General features: G+C 42.9%; 1 protein-coding gene across 1 annotated transcript in view; it reads right to left on the bottom strand.

Moving 5' to 3' along the window:
• The window catches only part of dnase1l4.1 (deoxyribonuclease 1 like 4, tandem duplicate 1), a 25,949-nt gene extending 23,212 nt beyond the window's left edge, over nt 1-2,737 (bottom strand). The window contains exon 1 of the mRNA XM_083661665.1: nt 2,643-2,737. The gene's annotated coding sequence lies outside the window, so the exon portion shown is untranslated. The remainder of the gene's footprint in view (nt 1-2,642) is intronic.
• Nucleotides 2,738-12,139: the final 9,402 nt, after the last annotated feature.

Below are 12,139 nucleotides of genomic sequence, written 5' to 3'. Positions count from 1 at the left end.
CTAACCTCCATCTAAATATGGTCTGTGTGTGTCAGGTTAGTCTTAGGTCGCGTTCGCCCTCTCACCCCACTCCTTCTCGGCCACCCCGCCCGTAGGGAGAAAGCTTTGCACCACTTGTACCGTCCTCTCAAAACCACAAATACTGACGTACAAACTTGTCAATACCATCCATCATCTCCTTCCTCTCAAATGCCACACACACTTCCTTTGCCTCAGTGCTCCAAACCTGCCAATTCCTCCAACCACCCGAGGCCTTTACAATAGCCAACTCCAAGTCCCACGAATAATTCTACTGATTATTCACCTTATGTAGCCACGGCCATTTGACCCGGTTGTGTGGTCGTGCCACGACTTCCGGCTAAAAAAAAAAGAAAAAGAAAAAGGCCGGCTGCTCCAATATCATCTAACTCTGAATTAACTAATAATTCAGCCAATTGTATGTAACATACCAAATAAAAGCAAACGGCAATGTCTAAGAATGCAACGCCATGTAACTGGCTCGTTAAGTCTCGCATTCCAGGGAATTACGTTAACATCTGCAAAACCCAAGTGGCTCGAGCTGCGCTCGGAGGAGAGAAAACCATCTGAAGCTTTCTTTGTTGGAGTCCAGGTATGTTTTACAAGAAAGTGCTCGTCATTGTCGACAATAACGTTATCTGACCTGGCTAACAGTGGATACTCGCTTGCTTGCTGTGTACCGAGCTCAAAGTAGTAGGCTACGTTCTTTGTTTTACCCCGTGCACTGTCCGCTACAAAAACAACTCTCTTCTTCATGACGTTCTATGACGTTGTATTTTGCGCCGTGACCGCCGGAAGTGTTAACACGACCCGGAAGAATTTGGCCCACCCCCGCATATGAACATAAGGTGAATACAGTGACTGTTATACACTCTCTAACTATTGTATCTGATTACTGCCCATTGATCACTGATCATTAACCCTATGATTACTGAATGACCTTATCATAATGCACTTGCCTCTAACTTCTCCTTTTCTTCCTGCTCTCCATCCTGTTTTGGCTGCTACTCACATGGGGGGTAATCACATAACAACATCTTTACTCTCTACTGAACATTGCCATGTCATACCTGGTAACACCCTTAACTCCTTCCTCTCTTGACTGCTCGTTTTAACACCACACGCCACCCATTCATTAACACCACACGCCACCCATTCCACCTCTCATGCTTCTTGTTTCATTAGCACGATTCCTGTTTCCTTTTTAAAGGCTTTGGCTTAAGGCCTCCAACCGGTCCTGTGTGTGTTGTATAAGCTAACTTCAAGGCCCTGCATAGTAACTGCTCCAAATCCTCTGAATACAAGCTCTGTATGTGTGCTATAAGTATACTAACTTTTAAAACATATATATGAGTGTACATCCCCATAGCTCCCAAACCACTTAAATGACATTACAACAATACACTTGATTAAATCCTATAATTAACCGATTAGCAACCATATAGCCATAGCCTCTAATGCCCCTCATGCTATCTGGCTGCTGCTCTCTGAGCAGCATCAATTAGCCGTGGTGTCCTGGAGGACATCACTCCTCCGCTGAATGTGCTTGTTGGCTTGTAGGATTGATTGATTGATTGATTTCTTTATTTACGTGTCACACACCAATGGTGCCCAGCCCGTATGGGCTTATGAGACACGACAAAAACAGATACAAAACTGTGGTTTACAGAGCTTCAGCTTCCATATTTCAGATACGTGATCCCAAGTTACTGTGGGGTTCGAGGGGATGTGGGCGGCGAACTGTACTCATTTTGACAATGGCGAGTCAAAGTATCTATTTGGAGACCAACAGCAAATAAACAAATGCACACATGGAAAATTAGTCAGTAGCCGATGCGAGAGAACAATGCATGACATAAACTCTGCAAGCTCTCTATAGGGCATAACACTTAACATTATTATTTGAAATCCTCTTCAAATTTAAAAAAAAGCTGCTTCAAATTTTAAAAAGTATCACTACCATTCAGGCACCGGTACAGTACCATTTTAAAAGTATCGTTTTAGCACCTGTATTGGAAACACACAAAGCGATACCCATCCCTACTGGCAACACACATTTTTCAAACAAAGCATTTATATAGAGACGTTAGACGAGTTGAGCTCACTATCAAGTTTCAGTCTTATTTGACGGCTTTGATCATTCTGGGTTTGAGCCTTCTCCACTGCACTGACTGTCTGTGTCTGAGATCTTCTCCACTGCACTGACTGTGTCTGAGATCTTCTCCACGGCACTGACTGTGTCTGAGATCTTCTCCACTGCACTGACTGTGTCTGAGATCTTCTCCACTGCACTGACCGTGTCTGAGATCTTCTCCACTGCACTGACTGTGTCTGAGATCTTCTCCACTGCACTGCCTGAGTCTGAGATCTTCTCCACTGCACTGACTGTCTGTGTCTGAGATCTTCTCCACTGCACTGACTGTGTCTGAGATCTTCTCCACTGCACTGACTGTGTCTGAGATCTTCTCCACTGCACTGACTGTGTCTGAGATCTTCTCCACTGCACTGACTGTGTCTGAGATGGACCAACAGAGTTTTCCATGCTGGAAAAACAAACGCAGCATTTGAAGCGTATCCCACACAGAGCAGAACAGGAGGTTTGGTTGGTGAAGGCTGCTGCTCACCTGAAGGAGGTAGGTGTGAGGAGGAGGAGGAGGAGGAGGAGAAGAGACGAGGTGAGCTGATCTGACTCCACTGTCTATTCCCACAAATGCTCAACTCAATGGAGAACAGAGGGAAGGAGAGCCTTTGTGCTTCACAATAAAAGCTGACCACAGATAGTGGGATTGGTCAAAAGCCAGCCAATAGGAAAGCTGGAAAGGCTCCTGGGTGGGGAAAAAAGAAAGAAGCAAACATCAACATCCCGCCTCCCATATGTTTCCCTGGTGTGTGTGTGTGTGTGTGTGTGTGTGTGTGTGTGTGTGTGTGTGTGTGTGTGTGTGTGTGTGTGTGTGTGTGTGTGTGTGTGTGTGTGAGTGAAAGGTGGGAGTGAGAGAGACTATGTTTATCCGGTCTTGGTTGTTCAGCATCTCTGTTGAAGCCAGTGTGATAGCGTTATTACTGCACTGATATGATGTTTTAACCTGCATGCGTGTATCTATGTTGGGACAGGAGTGTTCGGAGCGCCAGAAAGTCTGGAACAGTTTTTATGGTAGCCTCTTTTTCCCGGGGACTGCTTATACTTTCCATATGCGTTTGCACCATGTCAGGTTAACGTATGGACTCAAGAAGTGAAAACACATGTTGTTTACTCGGGTCTATGGGTGGCTGCCCGCCACTCCTTTCCTTTCTTTGTCATTTCACTGTGATTTGCTTGTCTGTAACTATGACCCCATTTACACCTGGCATTAAAATGTGCTTTTGGTGATTAGATTGCAATGGGATAGTGCTTGACCATATTGACCAATTAATTAAAACAGCAGTGACTGTTGCTTATTTTCGATTTTTATTAGATTTTTTATTATTTTTTATTTGATTGATTTTTGTTGCTGATTGTTTTTCCCCCCAATATTTAATTTAATTTTTTTATGAAACAATACATGAGACAATACAAGACAAAAAGAAAAAAACAAAAACAAAAAACAAAAAAAGCATGCATACATCATTGACATTTAACATTGCAATGTGGTGCTACCAGCTGCTCAAGGCGCTTACGTATGTAATAGATAAAGTGCTTGGGATCTCATGCAAGGGGTCCACAAGACACCAGCCGGGCAAGCCAACCATCACCCCCAACCTCAGTCACCCGTCATTCTTAACCTCGTCAAAGTAGTCCAGAAACGGTTCCCAGATAGTTGTCAGGGTTCTCAGGGACCTGAGTCTCTCCATCTGTATAACAGAAATCATGTCCATCAGCCATACCCGAAAAGAGGGTGGAGAGGAGGACTTCCACTCCTTCAGAATGAGTCTCTTGGCAACAGTGGTCCCCAGTGTCAGAGACTGTTCCACAGCTGTAGGGAAGTTCAAAGAGGACTCCGAGCAGCCGAAGATGGCGAGTTCTGCCTCCGGTTGAAGGATTTTTTGTAGGCCAGCACCAATCAATTTTAGCCCAGAATCCTGTTAATGAAGGGCAGAACCAAAAGGCATGAGATAGTGTGCGCTCTGTCTGACACCTGTCACACAGTGGCGAGACAGAAGGGTAGATCTTGTGTAATCTATGCTTCGAGTAGTGAAGACGGTGAGCGACTTTAAATTGAATCAGCTGGTGTCTGCTATCTTGTTGCTGATTGTTGTTGATTGAGAAACGCATTTGCATTTACACTTGTGTTCAATGTGTCCCTGACCACCTCCGGAGATGATTTGCCTGATCAGATCACATCTGTCCTCAATGTGTCTTGGGTGCATTTACACCTGTACTTTCATGTGGTCAACAGTGTTGCGCAAGTTACTAGGGAAATGTAAATTGCAGAGGTGGAAAGAGTACTGGCAAATCCTACTCAAGTACAAGTATTGTTACTTTAGTGAAAGTAAAAGTACCAGTCCAGGAAATTACTGAAGTAAGAAAGTAGCCCATTTAAAAGTACTCAAGTAACAGTAAAACTACATTTGCGTTGGTTAGAGGTTATTATAGATTATCTGCTCGATCCCGACCCGGCCCGTGGGTCAGGGCTGGGTGGGGCCGGAATTTCCCCTCTATTCCTCGGACCTGGGCCGGGCTCGTGGTCAGATATAAGGCCCTTTCTTTTATTTTTTTATAATTGGGGTAATATTTGGTGTTATAATCAGAATGTTATATGTACATTGTAACCTTAGGACCTTATCAATCACTATATTATTCATGTGATTGACAACATGGATATAGTTTAGATAAACAGTCAACTTAATAAGGCAATTTCGCGTTCGGGCCATGCTCGGCTCAGACAGAACGTGCACGGGCTCGGGTCACGTCGACCTCAATTTTTTTGATACATTTTTTTTATCGAAGCTCTAACTTGGCATTACTTTTAAAAGGTTTTATTCAAAACGTTGCACACATCTAACACGTTACGTGTTACCTAAGCTGTCCTTGTCTGTCTGTCTGTCTGTCCGTCTGTTTGTCTGTCTTGTCTTTCATAAAGAACAGCTTGTTCAGATGCAGTCCCAATGCGACTGTGCTGTTTTCATAGTGCGGTGTGCAAAACAAAAATCAAAATTTACTCATTTACTCAGTGTACATTTTAAAATACTCAGTAGAATATCTATTATTAGAATTACTCAAGTAAGAGTAAAAGTATAGCATTATAAAATACTTAAAAAATACAAATCGTCAAAAAAATGACTCAAGTACATGTACTTGAGTACTTTTACTTGAGTAGTTCCACCACTGGTAATTAGTTACTGATTACTGATTACTCCTTAAAAAGTAATAAAAGTTACTTTACTGATTACTTTTTCAAAAGTAATTAGTTACATCACTAGTTACGTTACTAGTTACTTTTTTAACTCCCGAAAAAGTTACGTACATCCAAGCCAGCTCCTTTTACAACTGAATCCACTTTATTGGAACGAAATACAGGAAGCCACAATTGGCAAAACTGCATAACTGTAAACATTGCAGCCTCTCAAACCTGAAGTGATGGGATGCAGTTTGTGTGTGGGTGTGTGTGTGTGTATGTATGTGTATATGTATATATATATATCCGTTGTAGCCTATTAATCACACAATTATTAATTATACAATTATATATATATTACTATTATACATCATCATTACAAAGAGTTTGTATCCGTGGAATGCTGTATGTATAATATATATTTATATATATATATATACGGTACACATCATTTCAAAAGAGTGTGTCCATTGAAATTATATATGTATACCGGTATATATGTGTGTGTGTGTGTGTGTGTGTGTGGTATCCTATTAATGACACTTATACAATTATTAAGTCAAGCTACTGAGGCCAAAACCTCTTGTTGAAAAGCTTTGGCTTTATATTTTTATCAGAAGTTGTGGTCCACTGACTTCATGGAGTTGAGCAGTTTGAGCAGCAGCCTTCATCGCCCAATGCATTTTCTTTATTATTTTTACTTAGTTTTTATTCAGCACGCCATGCACACGCCACACATACATGGAGATGTATACAATTACACGTTTTACAACATATCCTTTCTGTCCAATCCAAACACTGATGTAACGTAGTCTTCTTCGATGGTAATGATATCTAGTCCGGGATAGCATACAACAAATACTGTCCTACCCTTACCAATGAATTGACCGTACACTAACTTTAATCAAACATACATTTTGGATTATATGTAAAGAAATAATTAGGTAAAGTAGTGGCAACTGACAAAGAGGGCTGTGTAAAGAAAGGCCTTAAACTATCCGAGTGTTTGGCGCCCTCATGTGCCTTAGCATCACAAAGGCAGGGGACAGACAGACATACAGACATTATTTTATCTTCTACGTTTAACTCCGCTTTTCTTTTTGTTGTGTGTGTGTATACAGTAGCCCTTTTCAGACCTGCAGTGAACTCCTGAAGATATCCAGATGTTACTCGGACGGGGTGTACTGTATGTGTCACACTATGACAGTGTAATAAATAGTTAATAAGGTTCTAAGACCGGACCAGTTGGGAGGCACACCAAGCTAGAAACCAAACATGGCAAGGGTTGAAAAAGGTAAAATACAAATTTATTAATTGTTAAAAATGTCTTGTGGTTCCGCTGGGGGGCCAGGACTGGCAGCTGCACCACTCTAGGCTCTACAGGAGGATGACAGACAGATTAAGAACAGGTCCAAGGGGAGATGTTTGATAAAAACAAGCAGGTTAAAAACGGGTCCGTTACCCTGGGTCGTCTGTCAGGCTCTCCTGGGTTTGGAGGCTTTCTATTGGTCCAGGGGGGGGCGGATCTACTCCGTCCAGTCTCAGTCCACTTGAGTGGGGAGAAATCCAAGCTCAGGCAGAACCGGTCCCCATTAGTCCATTCACCCCATGCACTGTTGAGGCAGTAGGTGAGGGAGGGGGAGAGGTCACAAGCATATAAAATAGTTCACTTTCCTTTGTTGATCTCCAATTGTCCGTCCACTTGTTCAGGCCTGGTTTCCATGAAGGAGTGTGTTGTCTCAGTCCAGCAGCATGCTTCCGGGTCCCACAGCAGACTCCAGTCAGCTCTGAAACACAGCTTTATATACACCACTTCACACCAATCAAGAATGCCTTTCAGCTGGGCCACCACAATCCACATTCACACTAATTAATGCTCTTCAGCTGTGCCACCACCCATGCATTCGGGTACACTGCAAAACTCATTGAAAGCTCACGCTGACTGGTGCTGCTTCCCACTGTCCACTGTCCACTTCATGATATATATATGAACACAATTGTCCGTTGTAAGCGCATGGTTCATGGTTCTATGTAAAATGTGTTATGTCTATTGTTTTTGATTATATTAAATAGAGGGTATTGAACATAGTGTTTGGATGACCAAAAATAAAAATCTGCAAAAATCAAAATCAAATCAAATGTTATAATATAATATATTGTTAAATGCCACTTTTACAAACCAGCGACAACTGGGCCTCTTCAGCTACCAACTCCACTTCTGTAGCACGTTCAACAGCTTTGTAACAGCTCCGCATCGTCTCAAATTATGCTTTTAAAAAGTGATTGGGACAAAACCAGCCATTTGGGGACATGTCCCGAGCCTCTCCAGTGTAAATGGCAGTGGCACCTATGCCCATTCCCCTCCCCCACCTTACACAAGCTCTCCCACTCTTCACCAGCATAGCCCGCCCTTCCCTCAGTAGTTGAGACTAAAAGTGCATGTTACCATCCATATACAATTTCGACAGTCCATATTGTTCAACTATATTATAGTCCATTCAAGCACACTGAATTAAATCGACTAATTATGATTTTAATTATTAGTATGGGTTACGAAATTCAGGATATGCAGGGAATCATAAAAGGCAATAATATGACATTGATAGTTGGTTGCTTAGAATGGCTAATCTTGCTTCGATGAAGGATTTGGAGCATTGCGCACCAACTTTTTAACTAAAAGCGACGAAGGCCGATTCAGTAGATTTCATTTACTGGACCTCTGCCCCACCTTCTCCTTCAGGGAGGACCTGCAGGCGTAGAGAAATATATTATTATTATATTATTATTATAATATATTCATTCATGTGACAGGCTGGTCTCAGTCTGTCGCAGCAGTGTCCCTAGCCTGTTGTTGACTAGAATAATTTTGGATTCAGGTCACCCCCCCCCTCCACTGCTCTGCTGATAAAACTGTTTAATGCAGCTGCTCACACCTTCTGACATGCTGTATCTTTTCACATGTTTATCAATCTACCATCGAGAAAGAACCGAGAAGTACCACAACCTCAGTTAGCAACTTTAATAATTCAGTGTCTGCATCTGTAAATTCTCTACATTCTTTGTCTGAGCTGTGTTCAGCACAGAATAGACATACATTACATTTACTTTTGCATTTAAAGGGAATGTTGTCACCATATACTGTTTTGGAGTTTCATCAGATTGTAATAAAGGCCTTTGCTTTCATTATGTCGTGTAAAGATTATTGTAAAATTCAAATGCTAAATATAGTTTTGAACTTCATAAAGGTAGGGTGACAAGCAGAACTACTAGTTTCTCAACAAAGCTCGCATTCCTCATGTTGCCACGTCAGTGGTTTTCAATGTGCTCTGAAATGTTAAAAATGCTGTAGGGGACTTCCGGTGGGGAGTTCGAGTAGCGTGGACGCTTGATTTCTGAGCTCCCTTAAACCAACACAATAAACGCAGCCAGAACTCAATAATTAACCGCAAAAGCATGTAGAACGCCTGATAATGGCTGGAGGTAAACCAAAGAAACACAAAGGAAATGCAGACCAAGAAAAAGAGTGTTCTACTGATGCCGGTGAGAACGATACCGACATGCCAGCACTCAAGACTGACAACATGGCCACATTTCAAGCCAGCTTGGACGGCATCAGCAAACAAATTCAAGGCCTACAGAATGAAATGAAAACAGATCTGATGACGTTCAAAAATGAAATCACCAGTCAAATGAGAAACAAGCTGACAGGACTTAAGGAAGACATCGATCAGAAATTTGCAAAAATAACTACAGATATGAAGCAGAGTGACCAGAAGTTGAGACATGGAGCGCGGGGGCTGACTATGCACTGCAGGAGGTAATGAAAGAACAGAAAAACATGATGGATAAACTGGACGATTTAGAATCGAGGTCCAGGCGGAACAACCTAAGGATATATGACATACAGGACGCAGAATCGAAGAGCGAATCGATGGCGCTGTTTGTGGACAAATGGAGTTTTCAATAGACGGTGACATAGACCTCCAGATCCAGCGTGCACACAGAGCTTTGGCTCCCAAGCCCAAAACAGGTCAGCCACCCAGGTCAATAGTCCTCAACTTCCAGCAGTTTAACGTGAAAGAGATGATACAGTCACACTCGGAGGAAGCAGGATTTATTTTGACCACGACTACTCCACGAGGACGCTAGAAATAGGTTCCTTTCAAAAAGTGTTTTCCTCCCCTGTTAACAAGGACACCGAAATGAAACACGCTCCGGAAGGCGTTGCTTCAGCATTGGATAGGCATCTGGTATGTTTGGGGTGTAATCGTATTTTCGACTTAAAGAAGAATTCAGTTTTTTTACAACCTGGACCTTATTTTCGTCTTTTTTATTTTTAACTGATTTCCAAATCTCTCCACCACAACACAATAATAAGCCCAGCCACAGCCTGAAACAGGGGAAATGCAGGCATGTGCAATGTGTGTATTTACCTATTAATAGCTCATTTTCTAACATGCAGCAATTCATATCGTTATTATATCATAGCGACAGCAAGATAATGGCAGCTGTAATTTATCTTGTTGCAGGAAGCCCATTTGTTTACCCTGTCTGTCTGCTGTCCATCACAAAAGCTCCTGTTCCTCCGCTCCTCCACATGATCATGTTATTCCAGCTCAAATAAATACGTGCGGCCATCAAATTAAATTGCATCGCACATGATCTCGAAATCAAATAAATATCAGCTGTGTTTTTAGCATGCTAGGTTTATTGAGCTATAGCTAGCTACTGGGCAGATCATGTGAGCGGAGCGGAGCGGTGATAATTACCGCTCCTCGCTCCCGGAGCGGCCCTGTCCACCCGCTCCAGCGGTCAAGACCGCTCCGCTCCAGACTGCTCCATACAGATTTCACCCGCTCGCACTCACCGCTCCGCTCCGCTCAAAAGAAGAAAAAAGAAAAAGAGGCAAGGGTGTTTTAATTTGCGTTTAAACGCCTGGGCAATGGGCATTGCTCACTACAAATAACATGAGCTCAGCAGAGTCGGCTGCATGTTCATTTCTCTTCCTTCTCGTCTCGCAGCAGCTGGCAAGAAAATAGTGGACGTGCACATAGCCACGCACCGATGCATTCTGTTTCGAACATGTTGTGATCGAAACTGGAGCGGGACTGAACGGGTGATCGGTGCCGCTCCAACTTTCGCTCCGGTACCGCTCTGTTCCCCGCTCGCCGCTCAAGCCAAAATCCCCCCGCTCGCTCCACGCTCCGCTCCGCTCACATGCTCTGCTACTGGGTTTATCTCTGCTCTGCCCTGGATGTGCTTCCAACTCGCCTTGTTGAGAAGCACATCCAGGGCAGAGCAACGCAGTGAATGGCTCGTTATTGCGTTGTGGTGGAGGGATTTGGAAACTTTATTTTCAGGGCGAGTAAAAAATCATAAAAAAGGCAAAAATAAGGTCCAGGTGGTATAAAAACTGAATTCTCCTTTAAAGGTCAATGGCGTAGCGTTTCACTGGGATGGTCACAGTCGACTCTCTCAGGTAAGAGACCTCGCATAAGCCCTCTGGGTTTCTTGTCTCATACCTGCACAATATTTGCATAATGGACCCATTTCACGGGGGCCATTTTGTGCCGAAAAGGCAGGATAAACACAGGTGCAAGCAAAACACTAATGAGGGTTTCCAACTTCCATGATTGGAATTTGGAAACCCTCATTAGTGTGTTGCTTGCACCTGTGTTTATCCTGCCTTTTCGGCACAAAATGGCCCCCGTGAAAGGGGTCTATTCTTTCATTCTGTTATTGTTTTACTGTGTGCAAATCAATAAATCAAACTGAAATGAACCCTTAATCCTTACATACCCTAAATCAACCTGGGAATAACCCTGGTTGGACCCATGGTGTGAAAGGGGTAAAACCCACACATACAGCGGCCTGCAGTCTGTATATTTGATAGATTGATACAGGAGCTTTAATTTTTCAGCAGCTTGTTTGGAAGGTTAATAAGAGACAGTCGGCCTTCAACTAAATAAATAAAAACTGCTTATTGGGAAACTTGGAAACTTGGCTTTAGTCTGGACTTTCCAGCAGCGGGACAGGACAGATGCTGTGTTCTCAGGGGATGAAGCCAGGTGGGAGGGAGACAGCGGTCCAGGAGGTATTTATGGAGGGGGAGCCAAGCCTCAGGAGATTGATAGAGTAGAGGATGATGGATGCTGTGTCTCTGCTGCTGCTGCTACTGTGCTGTGCGTCCAGGCCAGGGGCTCGGGCCGGGGTGCTGGACGGGAAGGAGGAGGTCGCCGCCAACACCGCCACTGAGTCCGACGTCTGGCAGGAGCTGCAGGTGCTGAGGGAGATGTTGGTGAGGATGGAGAGAGAGAATGCAGGTACACACTGGGGGCGTGTAAAGTTCCATCTGTTTTTGTTGTGCTCTTTTCTAATTGTATCCGTTTATCTTGTATTAACTTTTTATCCCTTTTAATTAATTAAATTATTCAACTCTAATTTATTGATTTAATCGCGGTACTTTTACAGCTTTCTTTTACAGCTTTTACAGCTTTGGATTAGCACTTTGTAAACATTTAGAAAAGTGCTATACAAAATTTGAAGTTATTATTATTATTATTCTTGTTATTATTATTTTATTATTGTCTTAGCTCAGATGGTAGAGAACCAGACGTACAACTTAACAATCTTGGGGTTCAGGGTTCGAATCTCACCTGGAGGGAGTGTTTATTTGATAAGGATATCTTTCACTTTATATTAGGGTGCGAAAAGAGTAACTAATGGACAGGTAATGATTCAGTATTCATAAACTACTGAGTATGATGCACCACTTTACAATAGGGTACACAAAAAGATTAACTAATGAT

Source organism: Poromitra crassiceps (genome assembly GCF_964638095.1).
Source record: "Poromitra crassiceps genome assembly, chromosome: 27".
NCBI lineage: Eukaryota > Metazoa > Chordata > Actinopteri > Beryciformes > Melamphaidae > Poromitra > Poromitra crassiceps.
This window is presented reverse-complemented; position numbering and strand designations above follow the sequence as displayed.